The 19,186-nt window shown below is 40.3% G+C and overlaps 1 long non-coding RNA gene across 3 annotated transcripts in view; it reads right to left on the bottom strand.

Moving 5' to 3' along the window:
- The window catches only part of LOC103880567, a 95,194-nt gene that overhangs the window by 16,894 nt on the left and 59,114 nt on the right, over positions 1-19,186 (bottom strand). Inside the window, exon 6 of one of the 3 annotated variants that reach the window (XR_004179723.1) lies at positions 426-6,104. The exons of the other annotated variants lie outside the window; for them this stretch is intronic. This is a non-coding gene — a long non-coding RNA (uncharacterized LOC103880567). Of the gene's footprint in view, positions 1-425; positions 6,105-19,186 lie in introns of those variants that run through there. 3 annotated transcript variants of the gene reach the window in all.

The following is a 19,186-nucleotide window of genomic DNA, read 5'->3' as shown; positions in this document are numbered from 1 at the left end:
GATGGGTCAGCAGTAGAAAAAAAAAAAAAGCCAAGCTATCCAATTTGAAAATTCACAAAATATATGAATAAACATTTCACTGAAGAGGGTGTATGGATGGCAAATAAACATGTGAAAAGATGTTAATCATCAATAGCCCTTGGGTAAGTACAAATTAAAACCACAGTGAAATATCATTACACATCCATCAGAATGGCTAAGATAAAATATAGGGACAACACCAAAAGCTAGTGAGCACGAAGAGAAACTGGATCACTGATACATTTCTGGTGGGAATGTAACATGACCATGCCATTCTGAAAAGCAGTTTGGGAATTTCTTATACAACTTACTATGCAATTGTCATATAACCCTGCCATTATTCTCTGGGATATTTATACCAGAAAAATGAAAATGTATGTTTACACAAAAACCTAACACATGAATATTCAAAACAACTTTATTCAAAATAGCCCCAAACCAGAAGTAACCCAGATGTCATTCAGCAAGTGAATGGTTAAACAAACTGTGGTACGTCCATAGTATGGAGTACTACTCAGCAATAAAAAGGTATGAGCTATGGATACACGCAACGACTTGGATGAATCCAGATAATGATGCTAAGTGAAAAAGCAGTCAATTCTGAAATAATACATATTCTACAATTCCATTGATGTAGATTTCTTAAAGTAAGAAAATTGTAGAAATAGAAAACAGATTAATGGTTGGCAGGGGTTAGGGATGGGTCAGGGAGGAGGGTTACAAAAAGCCACCCAAGGCATTCTTGTGGTGATGGAACTCCTCTACCTTGACCATGCTGCTGGATGCTGGAACCTACCTGTAAGATAGGTTGCATAAAACAAATGAGCAAAACAAGGGATACCTGGGAATCAATGAATTGTATCAATGTCTATATCCTGTTGTGATTTCACCTTATAATTTTGCAAGATGTTACCATTGGGGAAAATGAGGTAAACTCTAAAAGGAAACTCTTTGCATTATTTCTTACAACTGTTTGTGAATCTACAGTTTTCTCAAAATAAAAAAGTCTTTAATTTAAAAAAGGAATATTGTAAGTTGTTAACAAAACAAAACTGAATCGGTTAACCAATGGTTTGACTCAGTCAACTTGCTGCACTATTTGTTTATTTAGGTGCTCACTAGCCAAGCACTGATTGGCCAAATTCCACCTCCTTTCTTATGAATGAGTCCAGTGAGTTGTTCAGTGGCAACACAGCCTAAATGTAGGAGATAGAAATGCTATGTGAGGAAACAGGGTTAAAGGTCTGGGCCAGAGTTGCGCACTCAGCAAGTTTATTTATTAGGGACCTCTTTGCACCTCCATCGGGAATGGTAATCAAGTATGAAGACTTAGTCTTTAGTACCTTCTTCGGGAACATCACTCTGGGTTCTGGATGGCCTTTACAAGAATAGTCAAGACTTGAGCAACTCACATCTGCTTGGGAAATTCAAGCTTATTACCTCTAACTGGGGAGGCAGTAATGACTGTCATGGAAGAAGGAGACCTCAATTTAAGCAAACAGCTGTCTTTCCTTGACTACAGAAGGGTAAACAGGGCTCAAGTTGGCCCTTAGCGTACTGATCCATGGAAACATAGCTTAAACAGATTCTCTCATTGAGCACAGTGAGAAAAACACTCCGTGGCAGTTTCTGACCCTGTGCAGGTAACGCACGGAGGCAAAGAAATTCACTTTGTTTTGCTGGGGCCAGGCAAGACAAAGGGGCCCCATGCTTTAGTACCCTGCATTTTAGCCGTTTCCCAGGGGCTGCCTATGCACGGCTGCTCTCTCTTTTTAGGAAAGCTATTTGGAGCCCCGTCCTGGCGGGGTTTGTGGTTTGTCCAGAGGAATCGCCTGTATCCTGTTCTTACCCAATTATCTGCTACTCAACTGATGGACCCTCCAGTCAATTTCCCTTGGCACTGTGGGGTAGCTTAGTATTAAAATTCCACAGATTTTTCTCCTGGCCTTTGCAGTGGGGAGGACTCGATTGCAGCACTGCAGGGCTGTGCAAGCTCGCTCACTGGCGACAGTCAGCTGTGATTTTCCATCAGCTGCATCTCATTATCCCGTCAGGGCTCCCTCCTGCCTATCGATGAGAAACAATGTGTAATCACTCCCAACTGATTGCAAATCACTCTGCACTCCTGTGTGAACCTTGGCCCACGACCACATGGCTCAGCCTGCCAAATGGTCCCTAGGCTGGGTCTGTGGAGCCCGCACTGCTTTCACAGAGGGGTCTCCAGGAGCTTGGATCACAAAGGCCATGCTTTCTTCTTGGGATGGAGTGGGAGAGAAGGGGCTATGTTAAAGAGGGGTATTGGCTAGTCACGTATTGGCTAGTCACAAACCCCAGAGAATGACAGGGTCAGATTCAGAATAGCTATCTCATGGAACTAATTTTCAAGATAGAGAAATGGCCATGCCTCTTCCTTTTATGGAGTCTAAAATCAACCAGTTGTTGGTGGTATAGACTCGAATTTTTCCGATAGGAACAGTAAAGCATACTGGTTATAGGACTCAGACACTGAAGGCACACAGATCCAATTCAAGTCCTGATTCTGATAGTTACTGCCTGACACTGGACCAGTTGCTTAATCTCTGTGTCTGAGCTTTGGTTTTCCTATCTGTAAAATGGGAAAAATATCAGTACCATGCATTTAGAGATGTTTTAATGATTAAATGAGATAATAAATGCAAAATCTTTAGGACCCACTGAATACCAATTATTGATGTTAGTAATACAATTTAAAATTGTGGAAGATGCTTATTACCTAGTAACAGATATCAGCACCCATTCTGTATCCCCTTTCTACCAAAAGCATTGGGGAAACAATAAAGATTCAAAGCCTCTTAGGGCCCCAGTTGTCTGTTGATGCTTTCCAGGGAAGAGTAGCTAGGTCTTTGGGGAAGTTCCTGTAATGAACAATCAATGCCTGGACAAAAGTCCCCCTGAGTAGTGAAGTCATTAATGAAGACAACGGAATAGGAAGGTCATGATAATGCAGTGTAGACAGTAAGTTGTGTGGATGGTTGGAGCAGATTCAGTGCTCAGTGTCTAGGCTGTTTGTTGGGTAGATGGCTTTGTTTCTCATTTTGTATTTATCCTTATCATAACAAGGGAGAATTTTCTTTGGGGCTCTAATCTCCTGAAATGTTTGTACTTCTCCTGAAAAGCCCTTTGATTTTGCCTGTTGGATGTTGCAAATCTTGGGATTGGCCATGCTTGCCTCTTTGTTTTGACTTCAGGGAAGTTCAGAGCCACATCTCACTGAGCAAGCATGGGTCACACCATGGTACATTTTGCATTTTTATCTCTTACCTGGTGCACGTTGGTTTTGCTGGTCATGGTTCAAATGTTTTTGTTTTGTGTTTGGTTGTGGTGGTGTTGGGTGAAATTCAGAGTGCATGGATGCCTGTGGCTCCAGGTTTCTCCACATCATGGTACCTAGTACAAATGGCTTGACACTTAATACGAGAAAACTCCAGAGGATATCAGCCAGTCAAGAAGAAAAACTCAACTGTTCCATTTAGCAGTTCCCTCCCTGGGAAGTTACTCCTCTCCCAGACATTTATTTATTTATTTATTTATTTATTTATTTATTTATTTATTTTACCAATGTGCTTTTCATTTGGCATATTTGTGAACAACTGGGTTTTATTCCTTTAACTGCAATTGCAACAGGCATTTGTCTAATCTTTAAAAATATTTGTCATATTATGAAATCTTTAAAGTATAGAGAAAATGCAGAGAATGATGTAACTTAGCCAGCGCATTCATCACTCAACTTTGTTAAAATGTTTTACTCTGCCATATTCACATTCATTTTTTTCCTAAATGATGCATTATTATAGACAGTTGAAATCCACTGAATTTCCCTCATTCCATTTTTCTCAGTCTCTTCTCAGAAGCAACTACCCTGAATTTGCTGATTATTAATCTAAGTCATAATTTCATACTTGTACTCAATATAGAAATACCCATAAACAGCATAAGAGTATTGTTTTTATATTTGAAATTTTATGTAACCAACAACTTACTGCAGTTTTCTTTTTCTGTGTAATATTTTGTTTGGCAGATCAATTCATTTTGATAGGTATGTATTTCTAGTTGATTTATTTTATTTGCTGAGGAGTATTTCACTGCATAAATATGCAATTCATTTATCTATTCTCCTATTGATGGACATCTGCAGGGCTTTCCACTTGTGGCTATTATGAACATCCTAGGTTATAGCACTACACATTCCAGTACCCGCACATCATACACATGTACAAAGCCTTCTCCAGGGCATATTCCTAGGAGTAAAATTGCTGGGTCTCAGTTATGCCTATCTTCAATTTTGCTAGATTTTGCAAAACTACTCTCCCAAATGATTATAAAAATTTACACACCCAACAAGAAAGTATGAGAATTTGCTTTGTTCTGCATTCTTGTCAACACTTGGTATTGTTAGACTTTTCAATTCTAAACTATCTTATGTGTGTGGAATGGTATCTTAGTGTTTATTTTCTTTATCATTAGTGAGACTGGTCATCTTTTCACTCACTCATTGGTCTTTTGGGTTTTCTGTTCTAATACTTGTACATTCATAAATTTTGTTCATTTTATTATTGCCTTCTATGCGTTTCTTAATTAATTGTAAGATATTCTGCATACCATCCCTTTCATAGAGAGTGTGTTGCTAATATCTTCTCTGAGGCCTTTTGGCTTTGTTTTAAAGTATTTTGTTGTATAGAATTTTCAAGTTTTAACAAATGCAAAGTTATCATTAATTTTCTTTAAAGAAATAATAATACATTTGAGCAATGGTTGAGAAATCTACTATTACAAGGCATAAAGATAATACTCTTCTATATATTCCACTAAATTTTTAGGTCTGCTTTTCACATTTAGGTTTTAATCCATTTGGAATAATTCTTTGTGCATGGAGTGAGAAAGTGATTGATTCTATTTATCTTCTTTTGGAAAACCAGCTGTGCCAGGACTATTGATTATGTAGTTCACTTTCCCTTTGCTGATTTCTATGGCCATTATATTCTACATTACACTTCTGTAAATGGTTGGATCTGTTTTGGAGTTTCCTATTCAATCCCGTTGGTCTGTATTTTCACCTTATAATGATGTCACAATTGCTATGGATTTCTAATAAACCTTGATACCTGGTAAGTCCCTTGGTTTTTTCTACTTACTCAAAATTTTCTTTATTACTGCCTCTTTTATCTCTCATATGAAATTTTAGTATTATCTTCTGAAGCTCCTTGTTGGGATTTTATAGGAATTACTTTGAATTTAAATATAGATTCATTTGGGAAGAACTGTCGGTTTGTAATCTGATCACCCATAACTATGATCTATATCTTCAGATACTGAATTTTTTTTATGACGTAAGGTAACATTTCCTATTTTTTTTCCACAAAAAGTGTACATTTTTTTTAGTTTTTTTTCTACATATTTATTATTTGGGTTGCCATTATAAATCACACCACATTTAATAAATACACTTTGTAATTATGTGATGTCAGATAAATAAGAACACAATTGATTTTTGTATGGCACCCTCCTATTAGTTTCAATAGTTTGTATCTAAAATGCTGTCAAACATGTGAGTGGAATAGGGATATCCCAAAATGTCAAATTAGTTGCTTCTAGGTGAAGTGATTATGGGTGATTTTCTATTTGATTCTTTACACTTTTCAATACCTTTAATTTATGTACAATAGGTATCATCTCTTTAATAATTGAGAAAAAATGAAAATCAATGATAGTAAAGATAATAGTCACCACTTAATTGGCACCCAAAACTTGTCAAGCATGTGCTAAATGCTTCATACACATAATTTAATTTTAATCCTGATAATAATTTTGCATAGAAGGTGTTGTTTGGCACATTTTCAAATGGGGAAGCTGAGGCACAGAGCAACTTACCTAAATATTGCCCAGTGAATCAAATAGTTCAGCTGAGTTTCATGGTAATATTTTGTACTCTGGTCCAACTCACAAGGACACATTCTTATAGTAAATTCTTCTTTGCTGCATTCAGTCTGTAAAGGTCTAGATGGTCCCCAGAGAAACAGTTTTCCACAGAATTCATGGGGCCTCCTCTGCAAGTGGAAGAGGGGAGGCCAGGCTTGGCGGTGACTACTTGGACTAAGGATTTTGAAAATGAAAATTTAAAAAGTGTCAAAGGATGAGAGATGCCCAGGAAGGCCAGAGCTTTTATAAGTTCCTTAACTTACAACCGTCCCTTACTCAGGAAAATAAGCATTGACCCAGTAATTTACAATATTAGAAAAAATGAAGTCTATTCCTCTGAGGGTGAAGATTTTCCTTTGTCCTCAGCTTCACTAAAGTTTAAAGATCATAAATATGACTTAAAGGGTTCAGGTAATCTAAGGCCACAACTGCGCTACAATACAGACTAGGAAACATGGGACGAATTAAAGTAACTTATTGCTTTTGTTACTATTTCCCCAGTGCATTAATGATCACCAGAAAGTTAAAATACAACTTTCAGTAATGGTATCCAAGTCTCCAAACCAGGTTCTTTAACCAGATAATCATCTAGAAGCTACCACTGGAAGAATCCTCAGCAACCATTATTACCAAGCACAAAATCTCACAATCTTACCATATTTCCCTTCCAGCTTTTCTTCTTTTGTTGCCCTCACTTCCCTCCTATCTTCTCCCCTCCCCTTTCCTCCTTCCTGAGACTGTTACTACTTTTGTAGGCCCTGGACACTTTTATGGGCCACTTTCTCCATTAAATAAATTTAAAAACTACATTTTATGACTGCATTGGTATATGAATAAATATGATACACGCAGAATTCAATAGTATATATTTGTTGTTATATTCACTTTTTTCTTCTGATTTTAAATAAAAATAAAGTTATGACATTGATGTGGACCCCTAAAAGTATCACAGTTCCTAAATATTGTGCCTCTTCTACCTAATGGAGAAGGTAGCTCCACTTCTTCCCTCTCTCCCTCCTTTCCTCCTCCCTTTCTTCCTGCCTAATTTTTTCTCTCCTTTTCTTCTTTCTTCCCTGCCTCCCTACCTTTTTTCCTTTTCCCTCCTTCCCTTTTCTTTCCTTTCTTCCTTCTTCCTTCCTTCCTTCCTCCCTCCCTTCCTCTCTCCCTCCCTCTTTCTCTCTTTCCTTTCTTTTTCTCTTTCTTTCTTTCCTTCTTTCTTCTTCCTTCCTTCCTCTTTCTTCTTTTTCTTTCTTCCTTTCTTTCTCTTTCCTTTCTTTCTTTCTTTCTCCTTCCTTCCTCTCTCCCTGCCTTCCTTCCTTCCTTCCTTCCTCCCTCCCTCTCTCCCTCCCTTTCTCTCCTTCTTTTCTCTCTTTCTTTCTTTCCTTCTTTCTCCTTCCTTCCTTCCTCTTTCTCCTTCCTTCCTTCCTCTTTCTTTTCTTTCTTTCTTTCTTTCTTTCTTTCTTTCTTTCTTTCTTTCTTTCTTTCTTTCTTTCTTTCTTTCCTTCCTTCCTTCCTTCATTCCTGTCTTTCCTTCTTCTTTCTTTCTTTTCTTCTTTCTTCTTCTTTCTCTCTTCTTTCTTTCTCTCTTTCTTGCTTGCTCTCACTTCCTTCTCCTTTCCTTTCCTTTCCTTTCCTTTCCTTTCCTTTCCTTTCCTTTCCTTCCTTCCTTTCTTGTCAACAGTTGGCATACTCACTAAGCAAAACATGTTTTCAGTTTCTTCTATACCTTGCATGCAATCATTTCTGTTCTAAGAAATGAAGAAGACATTTTCTTTCATATTTCTTTGAAAAAATAAAATCTAACTATGAAGGTTTTTTTCTGGAATCTTAAAAGACTTTTTGTTGTTGTTCTATCGTGGGTAGTTTGGATTATCTGTTTTTCTTTTTTTCAGCATCATCTGTGCACTCCAATATTTATGAGAAACCCACAAAGATCCTATGGCAATGTTCCTAACACTGGCTCAACTTCTGGGCGCACTGAGCTGTCCTTTAGAGTTTAGACTGCCAGGGCTTCTGCTGGTGCAGCGGATGACATGGAATTTTAAAAAATGAGAAGCACATACACTATCTTATCATTCAAAAAACAAAAGCCACTTGAGATACGTGGCTACCAAAGGGAGCCCACACAAGCCTGGCGGTTTCCCTCTTACTACTCAGAGCAGCAGCTGGATTCCACAGCTGTTTTCCTTTGCTCTTGGAGCACTGCACATGCATTTGGAAATGACCCTTAGGAGTCAAGGGGCCTTCTTTTTATTTGCTTGTCTAGAAGATAACTTTCCCAATATAGCACCAGAGTCAAAAGGAGGAATTCAGGGTTGGAAACTCAGTCTATACAATGGCCCGAAGGCCTTGGGCCATTCAAATTGCAAAACTGTGAATCTTCTGGGTCTGGTAGGGGGCCAGGGAGGGTTGAGCTTGGCTGTCCTTGGTCATGGGCTGGTGATATGCAACATAACCTCAGAATGTACTCCAGGCTTGAGTGAACAGACAATTTAATATTGATTGTGACAGGCCTTCGTCTATGACACTTTCCAGCCTCATAAAGAAAGGACAGTGGTTTTCAGTATACCTGACCCTGGATGCCAAGCACCTGCAGAATGAGACCTAAAATAAACTGTGAGCTGAAACCTTAGAGTGTGTGTTATTTATATAATGCAGTGTCTCACTATGTTTAACATCTTTTCATATCATGCAGGGGGGTGCTAGATAAGGAGAATCAAAATAGTCATCTTTTTGAGGACTAATGAGTGGAATGGTTCAGTAAATAATTTGGTGACAATCTCCTTCACCACTTTCCCTGATGCCCTCTTTATTCTTTGGTCCTTGTATTAACAGAGACTCTTTACTGAGCAACTACAAAGATCCAGACAGCATGCTAAGTCAGAGCTGCATGAGCATTGGACTTTAGAGAGCTGCAAAAATATTTACAAGTAGGCATCACTGGGTGCAGTGGTTCATGTCTGTAATCCCAGCACTTTAGGAAGCCCAGGGTGTATGGATCATGATCACTTGAGCCCAGGAGTTTGAGACAACCTGGGCAACATAGTGAGACATTGTCTCTACAAAAAAAAAAAAAAAAAAAAAAAAAAAATGGCCAGGTGTGATTGCAACCACCTGTAGTCCCACCTACTAGGGAGGCTGAGGCAGGAGGATCACTTGATCCTGGGAGGTTGAGGCTGTAGTGAGCCATGATTGCACCACTAAACTCCAGCCTGGGTCACAGAGTGAGGCCCTGTCTCAAACTAATAAGCAAAAAACCCACTAGTTGTCATTATCTTAACTCATTGTGAAAAATCTGAGTCTCACAGAAGAATTCATAAAAGACAGAGAAAGAAACATCTAGTTGATTGTTTACCTTAAATCTGTGAGATTGCTCGATTTCTAAATAAAATGTTTAGGGATCAGAAAAAGTAAACGTATTTCCACTTCAGGGGGTACTTAAATAATCATCTTCCTTTTTACCTGGGTGAGAAAATTCTGTCCTAGAAAACTGCTAAAGAGTATGTACTTCTCCTTTTACTCAACGCAAAGTCCACTGGACTTGGAATTGAGAAGGTGGGGTAGGCATCCTGAATTTGTTTATTATGACCTGGTGTAGGTGTAGGTCAGAAGAATATTAAGAAACAGAACTCACCTCTTCTTCCCAGGACTGTAAAGATTGTCTTGTTCGTCCTCCCAGCAATGCTAGGAGGTTGGTATTATTGCTGTCTATTTAACAAATGAAGATTTTTAACTAAAGGGACTGAATAGCTTCTCTAGGTTACAAAGGCCATGAAAAAGGGGCCCAGGATTTGAAGAACATCAACATTGTCCATTTCCAAAACTTCTGAACCCTCCCATCTGATACCTTGCCTGGCACAAATTACTTTTTGAGCCTCGTCCTCTTTGCCTGTGAAGTAGGAATGGCAATATCTCCTTTGTCCTGTTGTTGTGCTATTATGTGTGTTAAATACAGTATTCTACACAAAGATTCTCAGTGAAGTACTTGACACACAGCCAGTGAGTGATACATACTAATTGCTTTGAAATCAAAGTTTCATTTGCAAGTTGCTTTTGAATCTTTTGTCTCCAACAAGCCTTCTTGAATCAAATGCAGACTTAACTAAAACCTGAGTACATTTTGATTGGATATATATATATATATATGAAATGGAGCCTCACTCTGTTGTCCAGGCTGGAGTGCAGTGGTGAGACCTCAGCTCACTGCAACCTCCGCCTCCTGGGTTCAATCAGTTCTCCTGCCTCAGCCTCCCAAGTAGCTGGGTCTACAGGTGCACGCCACCATGCCTGGCTAATTTTTTGTATTTTAGTAGAGACAGAGTTTTACCATGTTGCCCAGGCCGGTCTCGAACTCCTGAGCTCAGGCAATCCTGATGCCTTGGCCTCCAAAGTGCTGGGATTACAAGTGTGAGCCACTGTGCCTGGCTTGACTGTATATTTTTAAAACAGAGACCGCCATAATGGAGAGCACCTTGGGCAACACTGCCAAAACTTGTGCTGCATGTCTCCAATTAAAGTCTAGCTTTGTTGGTCCAAAGAAAATATTGCTTTCTAAATAACATGAATTTGATTTCCTTAAATGAACATTTAAATGATGTCTGCATTTTGAAAACAGCAAGGAGCTGTTCTTTGCATCTTCTAACTGAGCAATGTTTTTTTTTTTTTCTTTTTCTTTAAAAGAAAAAAAAAACGGCCGGGCGCGGTGGCTCAAGCCTGTAATCCAGCACTTTGGGAGGCCGAGACGGGTGGATCACGAGGTCAGGAGATCGAGACCATCCTGGCTAACACGGTGACACCCCGTCTCTACTAAAAAATACAAAAACTAGCCGGGCGCCGTGGCAGGAGCCTGTGGTCCCAGCTACTCGGGAGGCTGAGGCAGGAGAATGGCGTGAACCCGGGAGGCGGAGCTTACAGTGAGCCGAGATCCGGCCACTGCAGTCCAGCCTGGGCGATAGTGCGAGACTCCATCTCAAAAAAAAAAAAAGAAAGAAAAAAAAAAGAAAAAAAACCAATTTCAACTTTCCTTGAGATTCAGAGGGTCCATGTGCAGGTTTGTTTTCTGGTTATATTGCGTGATGCCAAGGTTTAGGATACAGTTGATCTCATCACCCAGATAGTGAGGATAATACTCGATAGTGAGTTTTTCAACCCTTGCCCCCTCCCTTCCTTCCTCCTCTAGTGGTCCCCAGTGTCCATCGTTCTTATCTTTATGTCTATGAGTACCCAGTGTTTAGTCCCCACCTAAAAGTGGCAACATGTGACATTTATTTTTCTGTTCCTGCATTAATTTGCTTGGGATAATGGCCTCTGACTACAACCGTATTGCTGTAAAGGACATGATTTCATTCTTTCTTATGGTTACATAGTATTCCATATGTTACATACCATATTTTCCTTTTCCAGTACACCATTGAGGGGCAACTAGGTTGAATCCACATCTTTGCTATTTTCAATAGTGTTGTGATGAACATACACGTGCATGTGTATTTTGGGTAGAATAATTTATTTTCTTTTGGCTATCTACTCAGTAATGAGATTGCTGGGTTGAGTTGTAGTTCTGTTTTACATTCTTTGAGAAATCTCACTGAGCAATTTTTGATCTGAGCCAACAGAAATGTTGCTTATCTCTCTGTTCCCAACATCTGGGCAGCCCCTAACCCCTGTCCAACCCAGAGACAATTAGGGAGAAAAATTTTAAAAGATGGTTGCCAAACCCTAGGCCAAGAACTTTACAATTTTATTGGTTTAAAATAGTTATTAAAAACAACTATTTTTGTGGTTCTTCAGGTGATATATACAGCCAGAAATGAGAGCCATTCTACTAAACTGGTTTTTTTACAGCTCTGCAAAATTGCCATTTTTCCTCAGGGTCTTTGTGCACACTGTTTGCTCTTCCCAGAACTCTGTTCCCTCTAGGCTTCACCTAGCTAGATCATATTCATCTATCAGTCCCAAAGAAATACTGCTTTCAATGAAAAATCTTCCCTTCCTGTGGTGAGCAGACCTTAGGGTGGTCTCATATTCCAGCCCTCATATTCAGAGTCTGCGTAATCCCCTCTTCTTGAGTTGGGTGAGACCTGTACTTTGCCACTGACCAATAGAATACAGCAAAGGGGAAAGGTTTTGCAGATATAATTAAGCTCCAAAATAAGTCAATTTTTAGTTAATTAAAAGACTATCCTGCCATCCTGGACCTGACTAAGTCAGGTAAAAGTCTTTGAGAGAGACACTGGGTCTCCCTAAAGAGAGACTTTCCTTGTGGTCTTGATGATGTAAGTGGCCATAGTCATGATGGAGAAGTCCCTGGGGGCAAAGAACTGTGGGCTGCCCTGGGGGCCTATGGGTTTCCTCCAGTCAGTGGCCAAAAAAGGCCAATACCTCCAATTTTACCACCACAAGAAAATCGATTCTGCCAACAACTCAAAAGAGCTTGGAAGTGAAAATTTCCCCCATTTAAGTCTTCAGATGAGAATGTAGCTCAGTGGACACCTTGTTTGCTGCCTTGTGAAACCCTGAGCAGAGGACCCAGTTAAGCTGTACTTGGACTCTCAACCTACAGACACTGGGAGATAATAAATGTGTGTTATTTTAAGACATTAACTTCATGGTAATTTATTATGCTGTGATAGACAACTAATACCTCTCCTTTATTCTCCCTCACGTATGTTTTCTTGGACTCCTGGAATTGTTCACAGCACTTAGCACAGTTTTTTGGTGTTTGTTTGTTTGTTTGTTTTTGAGATGGAGTCTCACTCTGTCACCCAGGCTGGAGTGCAGTGGAGCAATCTTGCTCACTGCAAGCCCACCTCCTGGGTTCACACCATTCTCCTGCCTTAGCCTCCCAAGTAGCTGGGACTACAGCCAACTACAACCACGCCTGGTTAATTTTTTGTATTTTTAGTAGAGATAGGGTTTCACCATGTTAGCCAGGATGGTCTCGATCTCCTGACCTTGTGCTCTGCCCACCTCGGCCTCCCAAAGTACTGGGGTTACAGGCGTGAGCCACTGCATCTGGCCAGCGCAGTTATAAATGTTGATTCAAAGTCTGTTTTTCCTGATAGATAGTAAGCTTGGTGAGCACTGGGTCCTTTGCTGTCTTTTTCACTACTCTGACCCTAGCACTTCATTGAGCACCTGACACCTATACAGTAGGTTCTCAATAATTGTCATTGCATGAATGAACACATGAACCAATGAACCATGCTATCTTTCTGCTTCACTCTTACCACCAAGTCCTATCCAAGTTTCCCTTTTGGTCTTCCTTCTGGCATCTTCCCTTGCATTAGAGCAGGGGCTACTATGCTACGGTCCTCAGGCCAAATCTAGCCTGACACCTAACACTTAAAAACTTTGACCTATGAGTGAATCATTGCTTTTGCATTTTTAAATGATTAGACATTTTTAAAAATAATACAATTTCATGACAGGAAAATATTCTATGAAATTCAAGTTTCAAAGTCTGGGAATAAAGTTGTTTTGTTTCTTAATCTTTTGAGACAGGGTCTCACTATGTCGCCCAAGCTGTTCTTGAACTTCTGGGCTCAAGCAATCCTCCCTCTTCAATCTCCTGAGTAGCTAGGAATACAGGCATCCACCACTGTGCCCAGCTTATAAATCAAGTTTTATTGGAACACACTCATGAGCATTTTTGTATGTATTGCCTGTGCTAACTTTCTTGCTACAATGGCAGAGTTAAATAACTGAAACAGAAACCATGTAGTGCACACAGACAGAAGTATCTGGCCCTTTAGAGTAAAAAATACTTGTCAGTTTCTGATACAGAGCTCAAGAATTATGGATGAAGATAGTAGAGTCAGAATCAGAGTTTTTGTTTTGTTTTGTTTTGTTTTTCTACCAGCTGGCCCAGGCAGTGAAGCATGAGAGCTTTGGGACATAAAGTAATGTGGCATCTCAGGGCCTACCTGCCCCAGGAGCAGCTGGAGGAGGCAGCATTGGTGCAGACATGAGCATGAATAGGCAAGAACATTGTGGGTTAGATGCCATCTTCCAATGTCTTTCTGGACAAAGATCATCAACAGCATTTAGGCAGAGTCCCAAGGACAACTTGATGATCCCATAGGACATCCCCTGAAGCCTCTCAGAAATTACCGGGGCAAATTCTAGAAAGGTTTAGGGTCTCTATGATATGTCAATAGAGATGAAAGAGCAAAAGTTTATATCAAGATCAATGTGACTTTATTCAAACCCACTGTAAGTTGAGGATAGGGAAAACTCCCCTGTGACTAGAACTAATACACCAACTTTCTGATATGTCTTACTAGCTGCCAATTTAATGGTGTGTTTACTGCCCAACTAACTAGACTGTATCTTGTGGCCAAGACTGCTTATTATTTATATCACACTACCTGGCACACAATTAATATTAAACAAATAACACCACTAATAATAGTGGTTTTCATATTTTATTGATGGAAATAGGGCCTTTTGGTTGAGACCACTAGGTTTTTTGGAGACATCATCAAAGGTTCTTACATCTTCCCACACACATGCTTGTCCCTCTGCCAGAAATACTCCCTTTATGCACAGTTGTGCTTTGCCTGGTTAACAGTAGCTTATCCTGTGGGTCTCAGTTTAAAACTTCCCTGTGAGTAGAACCATAAGATGTCCTGCTGGCTGGTGAGACTCCACAGTACAGACACAGGCCCGTAAGAGCATGCCCCAGATAGATCCTAATGAAGATGCAATTTTCAGAAACGTGAAGTCCAAAGATATCCGAATAAATAGGATTTTAGTGGTTCGGTCTACATTTATTTTTGGATGTGTAAGTTATTACAAATTTTTGTAGCTAATATAAATAACAAATAAATAAATCAGAAATAATATCTGTCTTTGTGCATGTTGTCAGTATTTTAACTTAGGTACACATGGCTACCCTGACCACAAAGCATTATCTAGTTCCCAATGTCAATAAAATGGTAATGTTGAGAGACATCACTGTAGATGTAATTTTTGATGGCTGCATATAATTCTATGGTTTGAAAGGTTTTTGCTTGTTTGTTTGTTTTTGAGACAGAATTTCACTCTGTCCCCCAGGCTGGAGTGCAGTGGTAGGATCTCAGTTCACCACAACCTCCGCCTTCTGTGTTCAAGCAATTATCCTGTCTCAGCCTCCCAAGTAGCTGGGACTACAGGCGTGCACCACCATGCCTGGCTACTTTTTGTATTTTTAGTAGAGATGGGATTTCACCATATTGGCCAGGCTGGTCTCGAACTCCTGACCTCATGATCCACCCACTTCGGCCAAAAGTATTTTATTTAGTTAAACACCAGCCCTCTATTGTTAGATGTGTATAAGTTATTACAAATTTTTGTAGCTAATATAAATAACACCTAAATAAATCAGAAATAATATCTATCTTTGTGCAAGTTTTCAGTATTTTAACTTGTTTCCTTTCCATGTTCTTCCTGTTTATTGAAATCATATGCAGTTATTGTAGAACCTTCAGAACATTACAAAATATTCAGAACATTTATAGAAACACAAGTGATTATCATCTCACTACTTGGAAGCAGCTATTTTTAAGCTTTTGGGCCATTTCCTTCCAGTCCTTTCTGTGTCACTAAGTTTTTCATTTTTTTCTATCCTTTTTCCCCTTTCTTTTCTCTTTTCCTCATCCTCCTTCTACTATTATTTTCCATAGAGAAGATCATACTCTATGCCTAGTTTTCATTTTTTTTTCTTGCCTATGCTAGTGTATGTAATTTCTAGGATGATCCAAAATTTTCTGTGGACCAATAAGTCTCTACAAGGGGGCAATTTTATCCCCCAGGGGACATTTGACAATATGTGTAGACATTTTAAATTGTCACAGTTAGTGACAACTAATTGGGGGGAGTGAGTAGGGGTTTTGCTTTTAACATCTAGTGGTTCAAGACCAGGGATACTGCTGAACAACCTATGATACACAAGACATCCCCCGCCACAAAGAATGATCCAGTTCCCAGGGTCGGTAAAACATCAGTGTTGGAGACCTCACAGTACATGTAATTTTTGATGGCTGCATACTGTTCTATGGTTTGAAAGTTTTTCATTCAGTTAAACACCAGTCCTCTATTGTTGGGTGTGTAAGTTATTACAAATTTTTGTAGCTAATACAAATAACATTGAACACATTTAAGTGTTTCAAATTAACACAAAACATCAATATTCCTCTCTTTTTCTGTAACCACTGAGCCAAATGAAAGCCATGGGTATTGTAAATGCCAAAATGATCATGGCTTTTCAGTAGGATAAGCCTCTCAATGCAGAGCCAGTAGTAATTCTTTATACTCATAAGGTTTATTATGTGTTCTCAACAAAAGATGATTGTCTAATGGTTAGTTATGTGAATAAACGCTTGTTGGCAGTGAAGGTTATTCATTTTTTCTCAACAACTTTCCCTTTTCCACAACTTTCCCTTTAGTCTCTTTTCATGAGCTCTGTTGGCCCCTGAGACCAGGAATTAGAAAGCAGATGCCGAGTCACATCGTCACTCCCTGGTACTCTGCCAACGTTATGGGGATGTCAGTGACATTGGCATTAGTGTATCATTCATTATAATAGATCAACAACCGGACTGGGTGTGGTGGCTCACGTCTGTAATCCCAGCACTTTGAGAGGCTGAAGCGAGCAGGTCACTTGAGATCAAGGAGTTCGAGACCAGCCTGGTCAACATGGTGACAACCCCACCTCTACTAAAAATACAAAAATTAGCCAGGCATGGTGGCACACACCTGTACGCCCAGCTACTTGGAAGGCTGAGGCAGGAGAATCACTTGAACCTGGGAGGCAGAGGTTGCAGTGCGCTGAGATCATGCCCCTGCACTCCAGCCTAGATGACAGAGTGAGACTCTGAAAAAAAAAAAAGAAAATAAGGAAAGAAAGAAGGAAAGAAGAAAGAAAGAAGAAAGAAAAAGAAAGAAAAAGAAGAGAGAAAGAAAGAAAAGAAAGAAGTAAAAGAAAGAAAGAATGAAAGAATGAAACAAAAAAGATCAGCAACCGTAGGACACAAAGACATCTGGATAAATAGGATTTGAGTGGTTTATTTTACAGATGAGAATGGTAAGGGCCAGGGAGAAAATGCCTCCAGGAGAGCCACAGAGCTGATAAGAGAGAGTCGTTCCTCTGAGGCCAGGACTCTATGCCTTCCAAGTGAGTAACCCTGCAGAGGCCTCCTGGGGCTTTTCTCTGTGGAAGCTGGAGGAGCTCTGGACGTCTGTATAGAGGCCTTTATATCCCACCTGGTGTAGCCTGAACTGCAGACCTGGTCCCCAAAGCCCAGGATTCTCCTAGAGTCAGCCCTGCCTCCCCTGAGCCAAGGATAGGCCAAAGTTTCATTTCTCAAAGTGTGGTCTTGAGTTATCTACATCAAAATCCCTAAGACTCTTATTACCTTTAGATTCCTAAGTCCTACTCTAAATGCACCAACTATTTTATATCAGTTCCCTAGTAGATTCTCAGGCACACTAAAATCTGAGAAGTATTGGGTTACAAAAGGGGTTGACACATTTTTTTTTTTTTCTCCAAAGGGCCAGATAGTAAATACTTCAGGCTTTGTTGCCTGTATACTCTCTGTTGTAAAGACTCAACTGGACATTGCAACTTGAAAGCAGCTACGGGCAATACATAGATGGTCATGTCTAGATCTGGCCTGTGAGACATAGTTTACCAGCCTCTGGTAACCAAAATAGCTTGAAGCCTGAATTCTTATGTCAGCCTCATTTATTCTCATTTGACAGAAGGTGATGCGCTTTGAGACACTGGCTACACATTGGGAGGTCTGGGAATGATTCCAGAATTGGCTCAGATCTAACTGTATGGACTTGGCAACTCCATTCCATCACTAAGACTCAGTTTCCCTATCTTATAACAGTTGACCTCTCAGCCCTCGGTCAGCCTCTCTGGTATGCATGTCCCTTGACTCTCTCCTGCAATTGATGGCATCTTAGAACCTCAGGAGCATTTGTCTACTGCCTGTCCCTGTGTGTTGGACAGAAAAGGAGGGCAGAGGTGGCTTTGGCCAACCCAGGCCTCACTTCCCAGCAGCTTCCCTGAGCACCTCCTGGCTTCTCGGCAAAGGCTAGAGCTCAAAAGGCCAAGAGTGAGTCACAGGGAGGGGGTGCCAGGACTTGCTTTGCTCCCTCCCTCTCTGCAGGCTCTGCCTTCCAAGGCACTGGGCTGGAGGCCCTGGCAGTGTAGGAGGAAGGGGCAGCCCTCTTCCCAGCTCCACCCATATGCCATGGCTCTCAACAGGCGGAGTCTGCTGGGCTCCACCCATAATCCTAAGTCCTCTTCTCTATTCTCATCTGCCTGTCCGTGTTCATCATGCCCAGTAACCATGGGTAAATACCCATATGGACCACAGGGATCAGATCTCAGCTTTCTCTCCCAAACCCTTCTCTCTGTACCTATCTTCCCTGTATAGAAAATTCCTGCTTATTTTTCATGTGCTGCCACTTCCAAGAAACCTTCCTGGGTTGCTGAAGAGGCTTACTCCACTCCTCTGCGATGCTTTGGTTACCCTCACACAATCTACCCTTTGACCACTTCTCAGCACATGGACTGTTGATGGTGGTGTTGTTGCTACTGCTATTGTGAGTCTCTCACATAGGCAATGGGTGCTTCCATGGCAGGGACTGAATCTTACTAATTTTTATATCCCTTAACCTCAGCGCAACTTTCACACACTAAGAGCTTAATCAATGCATGTCAAACTTATTTCATAAAGGTAGATTTCATTTGGTGCTCAAAAGAAAATTAAATAAGGCTTTCTCTACCAGGTAGCAAACTTATGGAGCTTATTACCCCCAAGAAGTGGACCAATACAACTATTAATGCATTACAGAAAAAGTGAGATACTGAATGCCGAGAAGATCCGAATGGATTGTGATCAGTTTTAGCCACTTTTGCGTTCACTTTACTTCTCTTTCTTCATTACATGCTTCTTTCTCCTAGTGGTGGACATCATCAAAATTCTTTATCTTGAGTCTTCCCTTGCTTTGATTTCTTTGTCTTTATAATTGAAAGCCTCAAATTTGAGAAAGTCTCAGAATCTCTTAGCTTGGTAAAAGTTCATATTTCAAGGTCTACGCTGAGAAAGTGGGAAGTAGTAGGGCTTGGGTGGGTCCTGGAGATGCATTTATAACAAGTTCCCAAGGGTACCTGCAGGCAGGTGGTCTGTGCATCACTCTACGTGTCCCTTCCTGGTTG

Source organism: Papio anubis, chromosome 18 (assembly GCF_008728515.1).
Source record: "Papio anubis isolate 15944 chromosome 18, Panubis1.0, whole genome shotgun sequence".
Lineage (NCBI taxonomy): Eukaryota > Metazoa > Chordata > Mammalia > Primates > Cercopithecidae > Papio > Papio anubis.
The sequence above is the reverse complement of the archived record's forward strand: the minus strand, read 5'-3'. Positions and strand labels throughout refer to the sequence as shown.